A 14,676-nucleotide genomic window follows, 5' to 3' on the forward strand; every position below is an offset into this window, starting at 1 on the left:
GTTCTTCTTTTGAATCTTGCTTAGCCTACATCTCACTTTTGGGACGCATAGGAAATTTTACATCAGCCTTTCATTTTTCAATTAACAAAATCTTAAGTCCCGTGTGTTTTCCATATCTATCCCCTCTTCTTTGTTTTCTTTATCAATCTTGACACCCAGTTTCATCATAATTCAATACTGGGATGATTTTTTTTTTAAAAAAAGGTATCGTTTTTTAGCTATGCATTTAATTCATTTCGCCCAATACCTCTATTTTGTTAATCCATGGTTTCAATTTCACTCTAATTCCCTATACTCTTTATCCTCTTAAGTTTTCATTTTGCTTGACTCCATTTTCAATCTTTTCAAGCCTAACCTCTTAGCTGCCACAGTTGTTCTTATCAGTTAGTAATTCTAAGGCACCTTTATAGATTATGATTTTTAAAGCTAACTCGACCTTCTTCCTTATCATGACTCTTGAACTACATTTGGCCTGATTCTCATACAACCCGAGATATGTAGGCAGCTCAGAGAACGGAGTTCGACCCCAATCTCCCTATCATTCTGCATACATATCCTCCTAGATCTTGTCAGCTGTGATAAAATTATGTTACTAGTCAAATTCTTTGATCAGAAACTCTTTCCTCATTTCCAACCAAAGAGGGACAGTTGTTGACACCCAATTTTATCCCGTCTTTCTTTCAAGTCATCTCTTTGCGCTTCTAAATAATTTTTTTAGCTTAAAAAAATATATGTATGATATTCCTATAATTAGGAGTTTATGCAAGTCGTTCCACCATTTGTATTTTTAAACTAAAAGTTATCGATGACATTATTATTATTATTATTATTATTATTATTATTGTTATTATTTATTATAATAATAATTTTTCTATATTGTGAATTATCGTCGGATTTCCTCAATCTTTCGCAAAAGACATTATATTTATTTATTTATTTATCTATTTAGTCGAATGAAGTATTTCGGTGACTCTCTTGTTTATAAATATTATCGTTCAATTTCAAATTTATCATGCGACTTTGTTCAAATAATTATATTTTAATGTCACATAATTTTTGTCATTTATTCGGATATTTATAATATGTTTTGTTAAAAGTGTTATTTAAATTAATTTAGAAAGCCGAAAGAACATAAGAAAGAAGGTATTTTTAAAGTATAAATATCATAAATACCAACTCTTTTGAAAGTAATTACACTTCCTCCTACTTTTTTAATTACTTTTCTCTCTCTCCCTTTTAATCTACATAACATAGCCTACATATACATTATATTCCGGGTATATGTTGGAATTTTTTTAATATGTTTCGGGAGTTGGGATTTTTTGTAATATTGAAAATATAAGTTGTGTATTTGTGTAATTTAAATTAGCCCATTTTACAATAATCTTGCAATTTGGCCCAATTTCAAGATCTGACCCATAAAGCCCACCTTTTCTCTCCCCTTCCACCTCAGTGCCACGTGGACGCCACATTTGCGCCACATAAGGTGCCAAACAGGCATAACACACACCAAACACACTTTTGTTGCACTTCTCACACACCCTAGCACACGTCTAACACCTCCTTTGCCACGTGTCTTTGTCCTATTTGTTGGTCAAATTCATTTAATTTCCAACTATAGAAAACCTCTAATTTTATCCTCACTTATTTCACATAAAATAACAATAGTGCCCCCCAAAAATCCTAAAAACTAGCCTAAGTTTATCTACTCTCAATGAACCACCTCCTCCTCTCCAATCAAAAATACAGACCCTTTCACCATGGGTAGGATTTGCTACTCCATTTTTGTAATGAATCCTTTCCGTCACGTGAAGATCAAGTGGAGACAAATTTCAACATTTGAATGTTGAACGTTCAAAAATTTGAGGAATCCAATTCCCGCTCAGAGGATGAATTCCAACAAATCTGCTATAAATACTCATGTTTGGAAGCTTAAAAAAAAAGAGGGGAAAGGAAAAAGAAAAAGGGAGCCCGGACGACCTAGCATTGTTTGTAGTTTTTCTCCACCATGAACAAGCCTTTTCAGCTTCTCTCACTTGCTGAAACATCACCAAAAGGTTACTGTGTGTTCATTCATTACATTGCTCTTTTCATTCTCTTTCACTAATGGTATCACCCGGGGCTTTTTCACCCGTTGCATGGCACGATAGTTACTAGTCTGCCACTTTTAAAGTCTCCCCATTGCATTCTCTTTCGATCTCGGGTTTAAAGAATGTTCAAGCTTCATCGTTTGAGTTCCGGTATAGATCGTAGGGTCGAAAACTCCCCGTTCACTGCCCCACAAACGGTACATCCATATCCTCTGCCCTCTTTTGTTTTGTGATATAGTATGGTGTGTTTTCTAAAAAAAAAAGACAACCTGTGTGTACTGCAAGATTTTGTTTAGCTATAGCAAACATCATGTTTTAAAGTTAGTTTAGTTAGCTACAGTGAAAACTATGTTTAAATGTTACTGCCGCTTAGTTTGGACTCTGCAAAATCATGTTATTTTCACTTTTTTGTTTTTAGAATTAGATAATAGCTACATTGAATCAGTTTCTTTTTAGGTTATTAGTTGTTTGGTGTCTTTAATGGTCAAATTTGGCATAGATTATGCACTTATTTTTTTAAGATAATTTGGTCAAGCTAAGGAAGATGCTTACTTTGCTTGAAAAATGTCATCTTTCTCTAATAAAACTTAAAATATGATTTACACCTCTGCAATCTTAATCCGTATTCCATATGCATACATATCTTTCGAAGTCTTCGTATGTATGTATTTTTATTGCCAGGAGTGTTCTGTATATTATTTTCTTAAGAATATCAACATCTCTTTTGAAAGAGATGTTTGCTTAGCTTAGTTTAATACTAAATGTTAGGCAGTCTTTTGTTTATTCCCTAATGGAATGGGCCTTCTTTTTACTTCCTTATTAGGTACTTTACGTGCACGTACAAATATGATCTGTTTACAGGAACATTTTTGTGAGTGACATATATATTGATCCTTTAAAAAGGGCCTAAGTTACATTTCTTTTTCCGTGCTTTTGGTTCGTGGGTTTGTTATAAATTTAAGCTTAATGTATTAAGGGTTTAGTTGTGCATAAAGGACATGCGGTTATTTAGCTATTCTATTTAAAGATATCTAGTTTGAAATTCATGTCTTAGCTTTTGAACTTTACATTTGTCGTACGACATTATTTGGGTTTATTTAAGCTGGACCATCATACTAATTTTTATTTCCTTTTTATTTTTGCATGAACACTTCGGGAGCAAACAACCTTGGAGTCTTTAGGCTAGACTCTCGTATCCGCATGGAGTCTCAGAATCTTTCATCCGAGAAAAGAGTTATACTTCATAATCTTAAGTCAAACCCGTCAACAGTCTAGTGCCCTTTCCTGTCCAAAGTTTCATTTCTTATTTGTATACACCTATTATTATTTTGCGTCGACATTTTTTTATACATTAATGTTGGAATTTATATCTTGTTTACGTATGTTTGGACTAGTACAAGTTTTATTATTATGGTAGCAAATGTGGCCATTTTCCCCTTCACCTACTAGATTTTGAAGTAATTTATATCATCTAAAAATTAAAATTTGGTAGGTAGAAGACACATCCTTTTGAATAGTTGGTCGAGTTGTTAGAATCTTTTAACGCTTTAATATAGAATAATTACTTTATCTTTAGAATAAAAGTTAGTCTAAACTAATTAATAGTATTGATTTATTCAAATATAGGTTTTGACGGTAGGCGAATTGGTTACCGTTAAACTTGACAATCAACTACACTTATTTTAGATATAGTAAATTAATTTTGTTTCAAATAAAGATGATACCTATGCAATTTGATTTCATGAGGCATTCTTAGGATTTTTAACACACACAAAAAAAAAAATTATTTTTACAAAACACATGTCTTTTTTAATAAAACAAAATCTCAAGTCACCATGGATTTAAGAAATTATATATCTTAAAGTTATCTTTCAATAATTCATTTAGTATGGTGTGGTTAATTTTTTGTATTCATATTTATTTTATAAAATTGATAAAAGAATGGCAAAAGATCTTTTGTTTAGAGTAAAAAAGAATGAAATTTTTGTAACGTGACTAATCTTTTGTTCAAATTGATAATTAGAAATCTTTGTATATAAAAAAAGTGATTAGAAATAATTTCTTTTTTTATATCTTTGAAAAAAAATGATTTGAAATAACTTCTTCGGTAAATCTTTTTAAAATGATTTGAAATACCTTTTTTTACAACAATAAAGTTTGTATCATCTTAAGGACTACAAAGGTTATCTTCAGTAATTTTTGCGAATGGGTGAATTTTTAATATTTTAAAATTTTGTCTTATAAACGATTAACATATCTCATTTTAAATAAGGTATGTAATTTTTTAAGTAATGTTTTACTTATCTAATCTAAGTTTGGTCGGTTAATCGTAGATAGCGGATTATTTAGGGGTGCCTAATCCCTTTCCTTTAGGATAATTAGAATCTTTACCTAAAATTTTAGGTTGCGTAAACCTTAAAATGAAGTCTTTAATTGTTTTAATCAAATAGTTTATAATAGGCGTCCTAATTCACCATAGAACTAAATAGGTGCCGACTTCTTTTAATTTTAATCAGAAGTTTCCAATATGTTGTACAGTATTTTGACCTCTTGTTAAAATGGGGTGTAACACACATAGCAAGGTACCGAAGTCCCATGTCGGCAAATCACGGTTTCCAGTATAGAGTCGCCTGATTCGTGCTTTCTTCGGGTAACCATCCAACTCACATAAGTCTAGTTTTAGCTCATTAAAACAAAACATGCATCACGCTCACAACCTTCTTTTCTTTTTCTTTCAAGGGCAATTTCTCGATGGGGTAATCCTCATACCCCCAAGTTGCAAGTCAATTATAACCCACCATTTCACAGCCTTTCACATACCAATCATTTAACACCTGCATATTGATTATCAAAACCTTAAAACTTGAGAAAAAATTTATTTTCTTATAAACTAACCCTCAACATTAATTTAACATATTTCTATTGATCAAAAAGAGGCTCTTAAACCATGCTCTCAATAGGGTACAATTCATACCCTACACGTACATAAACATCATCATGGAATTTAAAGGATTCATAATTCATATTCAAAACCATCCTTTAAGTTCAAAACATATACACACGAATTCATAAGTCAAGATTTTTAAGAAATGTAACCTCATGATCAAATTGTTATCACAATGCACTCCCTTCTTAAAAACGAAAATCATGTTTCAAAATATACATACATAAATAACTTTAAATCTTTTTAAATTCATAAAACAACATTCCCATGAAATTAGGATAGCCCCACGTACATTAGATTACTTAGTTTGAAGAATAGGGCTTGAATCTTGACTCATTTCTTGGAAATCTTGAACTTAAAAATAGAATCTTGATCTTTGGGAGGGGAGTTAGGGTTATTTTTCTTGATGAATTTAAGTAAGTTTGGGACTATAATTCTTCTAATAAATCTTAAGTTGTTGTTGACATGATTTAGGGCCTTGAGGAAAAGTCTAAACTGCCCCTTCCATGGGATCATTCATCCTGAATGATGGCTCGAAACATAGACAAGCATGATTTCAAGCACACTAAGTAAATGATAAAAAGAGTAGTATAAGATTTGTACCTTCTATGTCGTCATCCATGGTCTCAAGAGGTTTGGGTATCTAGTTTGCATTTCATCTTCTGACTCCAAAGTAGCTTCCTCATCTTTTTTATTCTTCTACAACACCTTAATCGAATCTATTTTCTTACTCTTTAGCTTCCGAACTTGGCGATCTAAAATGGAAATGGGTTCTTCTTTATATGACAAGGAGTCTTTCACATTGATCTCTTCTATAGGTAACACAAAGAGAGTGATCTCTAATACACTTTTTCAGCATGGACACATGGAACACTGGCTGTACAGAATCTAGACTCGCAGGCAAGTCTAAATCATAGGCAACCCAACCTATACTCCTCATAATCTGATACAGTCCTATACAACGAGGACTAAGCTTCCCTTTCTTCTTGAACCGCATGACTCCATCATAGGGGAGACCTTTAGGAATACCTAATCATTATCTTCGAATTCTAAATCTATCTTTCTAACATTGGCATTAGACTTCAGATGACTCTGAGCAGTCTTAAATCATTCCCTAATGGTCTTCACCTTTTTCATTGCCTGATGAGCTAGGTCAAGTCCAAACAATCGAGTTTTACCCACTTCATACCATCCAATTGGTGACCTACACCTTCTCCTATAAAGCACCTCAAAAGTAGTCATCTGAATGTTGGAATGGTAGCTATTATTGTAGGTGAATTCTATCAACGATAAATGATCCACCCAACTACCTTTGAAGTTAATCACACAGGCCCTTCACATACCCTTCAGGGTCTGAAAGGTGCAGTCATCTTTCCCATTGATCTGAGGGTGGAAAACGGTACTCAAATTCACTTTGGTTCCTAAACCCCTCTACAAAGATCGCCAAAACTGCAAAGAAAATTGAGTACCTCAGTCAAATATAATGGACACAGGAGTTCCATGAAACTAGACTATCTCTTGAATGTATAACTTACCATAGTATCCCCTAAATAATTTATCCGCACGTGAAGAAAATAAGCAAACTTGGTCATTCGATCTACAATCACCTAAATGGAATCATATTGGTTCCGGGACTTCGGAAGCTCCATAATAAAGTCCATATTAATCATCTCCCACTTACACACTGGTAAACCTATCTCTTAAGAGGTGCCACCTAGTCTCAAATGCTCTACCTTGACTTGTTGGCAATTCAAACACTTAGAAACAAAATTAGCAATATCTATTTTCATATTATTCAACTAATAAATAGTCTTAAGGTTATGATATATTTTTGTGGAGCCTGGGTGAATAACATACCTTGAAGTGTGAGCTTCATCAAGAATCCTCTCTCGCAATCCATCCATGTTCAGCACAAAAATCCTACCCTATACCTCAAAATCCCATCATTTCAGATTTCAAATGCCATCACCTTCTATTGACCCACATCTTTCTTAATCTACACCAAGATGGTATCCTCAGCCTGTTTCTCCTTAACTTCAACACATAAGGTGGATTTAGCTATATCATGAACAATTACTCCTCCATCTTCGAAATCTAGAAGCCAAACTCCCAGATTTGCAAGCTGATGAATATCTTTCACCATCTCCCTGTTCCCTTTCTCAACATGAGTAAGACTGCCCATTGAAACTTACTAAGAGTGTTGGCCACCACATTGGCCTTGCCCGAATAATAGTGAAGGGTCATGTCATAATACTTTAACAATTTTAACTAACGCCTCTCCCTGAGATTCAGCTCTTTCTGCGAGAAAACATACTGTAAACTTTTGTGATCAGTAAATATATCTATATGTATCCCATAAAGATAATGCCTCTAGATCTTAAGTACAAACACCACAGCTGCTAACTCTAAGTCATGAGTGCGATAATTCTTTTCATGCACCTTCAACTACCTAGATGCATAAGCCACCACTTTACCATGCTGCATAAGCACAAACCTAAGTCCTACCTGGGATGTATCACAATACACAACAAAATCCTCTATACCCTAAGGAAGAGTCAAAACAAGCACGGTAGTCAACTTATCTTTCAGTTTCTCAAAACTATTTTCACATGAGTTCGACCATAAGAATTTCACCTTTTTTTGAGTCAATTTGGTAAGGGAAGCAGCGATGGAGTAAAATCACTCTACAAATCTTCTATAATACCTTATCAAACACAAAGCTCCAAATATCAGTTGGAGTCGTGCATTTGGGCCGGTAAAGCCTTGTATTTTTGAGCTAGAAATTGAATCATCATCCCTATGTGTGTAAGCTCTAATTCCATGATTTATATTTAGATTCATGTTTCATTATCTTTCACTTAGTATATGAAGTAATCATAAGGTGAAAAATGTTCTTAGAAATGGCCTAGAGCAGAGTTATGCTAAGAACCTGTAATGCCCCAAATCTAGTACCTGGAACGCTACACGGTGCTCATAAGGACCACAAGCTAACCCATGACTGATATCTGTAACTGTATACTGCATAAAATATTTTATAATGCAAAAACATGAACTGAAAGGCCATAAGGTTCAATACTGAACATGACCTGACTGATATAATATCTGTGTGGGGTAATAGAATACCCAAAACAAAACTGAACATACTGAAGTCTAAAACATGATAGTCTAAAAAGCCTCTAACTGACTGAACTATCTGAGTAAGGAGTTTATGGTACATGTCCCCAACTAATAAACTGATTAATGAAATAATAGGGAAATAATCATATCCTCAAAAGATGAGGACTCACTTCTAACTCTGTCTGTGGATATCTGAAATCTACTGTTGCTTTGGAGCTCATTTCTTTGAATCTATGGTATAAGACACCATAGCGCAAATGCGTCAGTACTTTGAATGTACTAGTATGCATGTGAGGTAGGCTGAATGCATGGGGTTCATATACATGAACAACAATAATAACTGACTAAATATCATGAGCGTGAGAATAGATGCATGAGACATAACAAATGACACTAATACTGTGATAACATGATTACTGAATCTGAATATAACTGACAACATGAGTGATTGTATCTAACAGTCTTGAATCTAATAAAACTATTTGTGTTTCGTATTGTATCTAAGTTGAATATATCTAACAGTTCTGAAATCTAAAGAACTATCTGAGTTCTATTACTCAGACTGATTGACTATATCTGACAGTCCTGATTCCATAACATGAAACTGTGGGACGTAGTTATCTAACCGACATGCCCCTGACATGCCATTATGGCTGATTTGGGGTTCAATCTATAACCCCAATTGGAAGGGTGTCAATACCGCACCATCGGTAAGGACTAGCTATAGGCGACCCTTATCTTATAGTATCCCCTATACGAGAACGGTGGGGGCCTTATCTGACAGTGTTAATCCACCTCATCAACCTTATCGAATAGAGTTGATATCTTAACCTATGCTGGCTATATTGCTATGGAACACAAGGATGACTTCTAAGAATCACACCCTCATTTGATAGTGTGTGTTCCCATCCTTGGGTCTGATGGAATACTACTGATATCTGAAAATAGACTGAGTTCATGAGATCATGGATATTTCCTGAGTCATAAGACTGTCTGAAGTCTAAGGATCATAGCTTGACTGAGAGTATCATGAAAACATGACATGGATCTAGGCACACAGCTAATGTTTCGGGTACGATTACCCCCAGGACTCGATGGAAGAAAACTGACCAAGCATAACTTACTTGAACATATAAGTAGCATCATAATCCATAATATATTTATAGAAGCACTTCATCAAATCATATGATAGGCATAACTTGTTCATACATGGGGATTTCATGGTATCATGCTAGTTAGGCACTTTTCCTTTATCTAGGTATTTAATCAAACATATTGTAGGCATAGTACATGTAAACATCATTGTACAATAATTAAACATCATGGTTCAATTCTCATTTCATCATTCAAGGGTTTAGTCATAGGTTTGCATGAATATATATCTATAATAATTTAACCCACATAGAATTTATCACCCAACATGGAGTAGAATTTAATTTCTCATATACCACATGAACAAGAGCAGTCCAATCATGAAATTCATAAGAAAATCCATAAACTTGAATTTATAAAAGGGATTCTTGGGCTTTATGGATAAAAGGAGCCTATGAATGAACACTATGCATACCTTACTTTGTGATTTCGTGAGGATTGATGGTGAAACCTTCTTGAATTTGAATCCCCAATAGAAACCCTTGCTTCTTCATAAGAGAAACTAGTATATTTTGGGTGAAAAATACCTAAATCACGTGTTATTGGGTTTAAATAGGGTAGGAAATTGACCATTTTAACCCTTGTATGCGTCTTTTAAAATTGTTAAAAAAAATTTGAACTAGACCTTTAGCGCGATGCAGCACTATCGTGCCGTGTCACTAGATTTTGACAATTGGAAAATTGAGGGATGGCGCGATGTGGAGCCATCGCGTTGCCACTTCCTTTGTAACCTGTAACTTTAGCGCGACGCGGGGAAAATTGCGCTGAGACACTAGAAAACAGACAATTCTGAATTTAGGCCCTGGCACGACGCGCCATAATCATGGACCCTTACTGGAATTTTTCAAATGCTATTTCCTCTTGTGGCGCGGCACGCCACTGACTAATATGGCAATGTTTTGCGATAGGGATTTGGACAAATCGTATATCTATTAAAATCTTATTGAATTTTCCACATGACAAAAGTGAAAATCTTGAAAATTTCTCATGGAATAACCATCATTCAATTTATAAGCTAATACTAGACATTCTTGAGATGAAATTAGCTAGGAAAAAGTACGGGGTATTATAATATCTCCCCCTTGAGAATATTCGTCGTCGAATGAGTCTGATTGAGAGGGAAGAAAAGACAACTAATGTACATACTGAACATGAATAACTGGAACATGATCTCATAACTGACAAGCTGAACATATAATATTGAACATATAAATCTGATGCATGTGTAATTGATTCATGAATACATGACTGATTGTTCTGAAGAACTAAGTTTCTCACAATAAGAATGCATGTCTGATGCATAATTACATTACTAAACTGATACATGAGTGCATGACTGAATATGCAATGGTACTTGATACCAAGTTTATAATGGGAACATGAGCATAAAACTGCATACCAAGTTTGTGATGAACACTGAACATAAAACTGAGTAAGCTTAAGGAGAACTGTTACCTTAAGCTTGATCTGAGTTGGTGAAGAAGAGGTGAGGATACTTGGTATGCATGTCTGCCTATGCTTCCCAAGTAGCTCCCTCGATGGACTGATTTCTCCAAAGAACCTTAACTAGAGGGACTTCTTTGTTCCTCAATCTACGAGTCCGATAGTCTAAGATTTTGACTAGAATCTCTTCATAAGAGAGAGTGTTCTAAACATCAATGCTCTGAATAGGGACTACAACTGATGGGTCACCTATCCACATCTTGAGCAAAGAGACATGAAAGACTGGATGAACTAAGGTTAGATCTAAAGGCAATTCAAGCTCATAGGCTACATTTCCAAAGTGACTGAGAATCTTAAAGGGACCAACATATCGGGGACTGAGCTTTCCCTTCTTGTTGAATCTCTTCACTCCCTTCATGGGAGAGATTTTTAGATAGACATGATCACCAATCTCAAACATGAGATATTTTCTACAAACATCTACATAATACTTCTGTCAGCTCTGAGTAGCCCAGAGCCTTTCTCTAATCAACTGGACTTTTTCTAAGGCGTCGAATACCAAGTTAGGACCTATGACTAAGGCCTCACTAACTTTGAACCAACCAATTAGAGATCTACATCTCCTTCTGTAGAGAGCTTAGAATGGATCCATCTGAATACTGGAAAGATAGTTGTTGTTGTACACAAACTTAATCAAAGGTAAGTGGACATCCTAACTTCCCTTGAAATCGACTGTACACGCCCTTAGCATATCTTCTAATGTCTAAATAGTCTTTTTTCCTTGACCATCTGTCTGAGGATGAAAGGCTGTACTAAGGTAAACTTTGGTACCAAGACCCTTTTGGAATTCTTTCCAGAAATAAGAGGTGAACTGGGTACCTCTATCTGAGATAATGGACAACGAAACACCACGCAATCTAAACAACTCCTTGATGTAGAGCTTGGCGTATTCCTCGGCCGAATAAGAGGTATGAAATGGAAGGAAATGAGATGATTTGATCATTCTATCTACAATGACCCGGACTAAATAATGCTGATGATGAGTTTGAGGCAAACCCATCATGAAGTCTATGTTCACAACTTCCCACTTCCAAGCAGGAATACTAAACTCCTGCATGGACCCACTAAGCTTTTGATGTTCTATCTTAACCTGCTAACATGTAGAGCACTTAGCCACAAACTCTGCAATGTCTCTCTTCATCCCACTCCACCAATACATTTCCCGCAAGTCATGGTACATTTTTGGGGCCCTTAGATGAATAGAGTAGTGCACACTATGCGTTTCTTCAAGAATTTGCTGCCTTAAGTCATCTACACCTGGAACACAGAGACGACCCTAACATCGAAGGACACCATCTCCCCCTAGGGAGAAAACCTCTACTTTCTGATCCTGGACTGACTCTTTCAACTTAACAAGGTTGGGATCTCTATCTTGCTTGACTCTTTCAACTTAACAAGGTTGGGATCTCTATCTTGCTTTTCTTTTACCTCAGAAACTAGAGATGATTTTGAACTACTCTAAATCCATATATCACCCTTTTCTGTATCAACTAAGAGAATGCCTAGTCTAGCAAGCTGATGGACTTCCTGAGCTAACTTCTTCTTACTATCCTCAGTATGAGAAACACTACCCATGGATAGTCTACTGAGAGCATCGACCACTACTTTGGCCTTGCCCGAATGATAAAGCACACTCATGTTATAATCTTTCAAGAGCTCTAACCACCTTCTCTGACAAAGATTGAGATATTTTTGAGAAAAGACATACTGAAGACTTTTATGATCAGTGAACACATCTAGATGAACAATGTATAGATAATGCCTCCAAATCTTCAAGGAAAAGACTACGGCTGCTAACTCAAGATCATGAGTAGGATAATTCCTCTTATAGGGCTTAAGATGTCTGGAGGCATAGGTTATGACCTTACCATGCTGCATGAGGACACAACCTAAACCTATTCTAGATACATCACAATACACTATGAAACCATTTGGACCATCCATAAGAGCTAATACTGGAGATAAGGTGAGTTGAGTCTTCAACTCCTAAAAACTCTTATCCCAAGGATCTAACCACTAAAAATTAACTTCTTCTAAGTCAATTTAGACATAGGTGATGCAATAGAAGAAAATCCCTCAATAAACTGTCTGTAATAGCCAGCCAAACCCAAGAAAATCCTGATATCTGATAGAGATATAGGGTGAGGCTATTTTTTTACTGCTTTGGTCTTTTGAGAATCCATTCTAATGCCATCACCAGAAATGATATGACCAAGGAATGCTACTGACCTTAATAAAAATTTGCACTTACTGAATATGGCGAATAGTTGATGATCTCTAAGAGTCTGAAGTACTGTTCTGAGATGGTCTGAATGATCACGCTCACTGTGGGAATAGACCAGAATATTATCTATGAAGACTATGACAAACATGTCCAAGTACTGCTTGAACACACGATTCATCAAGTCCATAAAAGCTGCTGGAGCATTAGTAAGACCAAAGGACATAAATAAGAATTTGAAATGACCATACCAAGTATGGAAAGCTATTTTTGGAATGTCACATTCTCTAACTCTGAGTTGATGATATCCGGATTTGAGGTCTATGTTAGTAAAATAACTGACACCCTAAAGTTGATCAAATAAGTCATCGATTCTGGAAAGAGGATACTTGTTCTTGACTATGACCTTATTGAGTTGACGGGAGTCTACACACATCCTAAGAGAAGTATTTTTCTCATGCACGAATAATAATGGAGCGCCCCATGGGGAAATGTTGGGCCTGATGAATCCCTTGTCTAAGAGATCCTTGAATTGTTCTTTCAGTTCTCTGAGTTTTGCTGGTGCCTTTCTGTATGGAGGAATAGATATAGGTTGAGTATCTGGAAGAAGATTGATGCCGAAGTCTATTTCCCTTTTGGGAGAAATTCCAGGAAGATCTTCGAGAAAAACATCTGAATATTCACCTATAACTGAAATTGATTTAAGGCTGGGAGTTTCGAAATGAGTGTCCTTAACTCAAACAAGATAATAGACACATCCTTTAGATATCATTTCCCATGCTCGAAGGTAGGAAACAAGATGACCTCTGAACGCTAAAGTACTACCCTTTCACTCAAGGACGAGTTCACTTTGAAACTAAAACTGAACTTTTCTATTTCTGCAGTCGACTATGGCATAGCAGGAATGAAGTCAATCCATATCGAGAATGATATCAAAATCAGTCATCTCTAATTCGACTAAGCCTGTTGAAATCACTTTTTGAAATATCATAACCGGGCAGTTCCTGTATACCCGCTGGGCTATGATGGTTTTACCCACTGGGGTAGAGACTGAAAAGGGCTCTGCAAGGATTTTGGGACTAATTCTGAAATTGCTTTCTATATAGAGAGTAACAAAAGACAAAAAAGCTCCTAGATCTAGCAAAGCATAAACATGCACATGAAAGATCTGTAACGTACTAGTAACTACACCAGTAGAATTTTCCTGATCCTGTCGGGACTGAAGAATATAGAGATGATTTGGGCGTTGCCCACTAGTAACACTAGTGGTGGCACCTTGTTGGTTCAGGCAATTGGATTAAGCTGAGCAGCGGAGATAACTCTGATAACCTAACTGAGGGCAAACTCTAACTTTGTTGCCTAGCTTGCCACAACTAAAATAGACATCGGTACCAGCTCTGTAAGCACCCTTGTGGTTCTTACCATAAGTCTGACAAAGGGGATTAGTTCGGTCATTGCTAACACTACCCTGAGGCCTAGATCCTGGTGCTCTATCTCTGTTACCCTCCCTAAACTTAGGAAATGGAGAACTGGCTGAAGAAGGGGATGGAACTGATGACTTAAGAAAAAATTGGGAACAGTTTTCTCCTTCTGATTAAGGCTGAGCAAAGTTGAAACTACCTATCTTTACTCTCTTATTCTGCTTTTCC

Source organism: Capsicum annuum, chromosome 7 (assembly GCF_002878395.1).
Source record: "Capsicum annuum cultivar UCD-10X-F1 chromosome 7, UCD10Xv1.1, whole genome shotgun sequence".
NCBI lineage: Eukaryota > Viridiplantae > Streptophyta > Magnoliopsida > Solanales > Solanaceae > Capsicum > Capsicum annuum.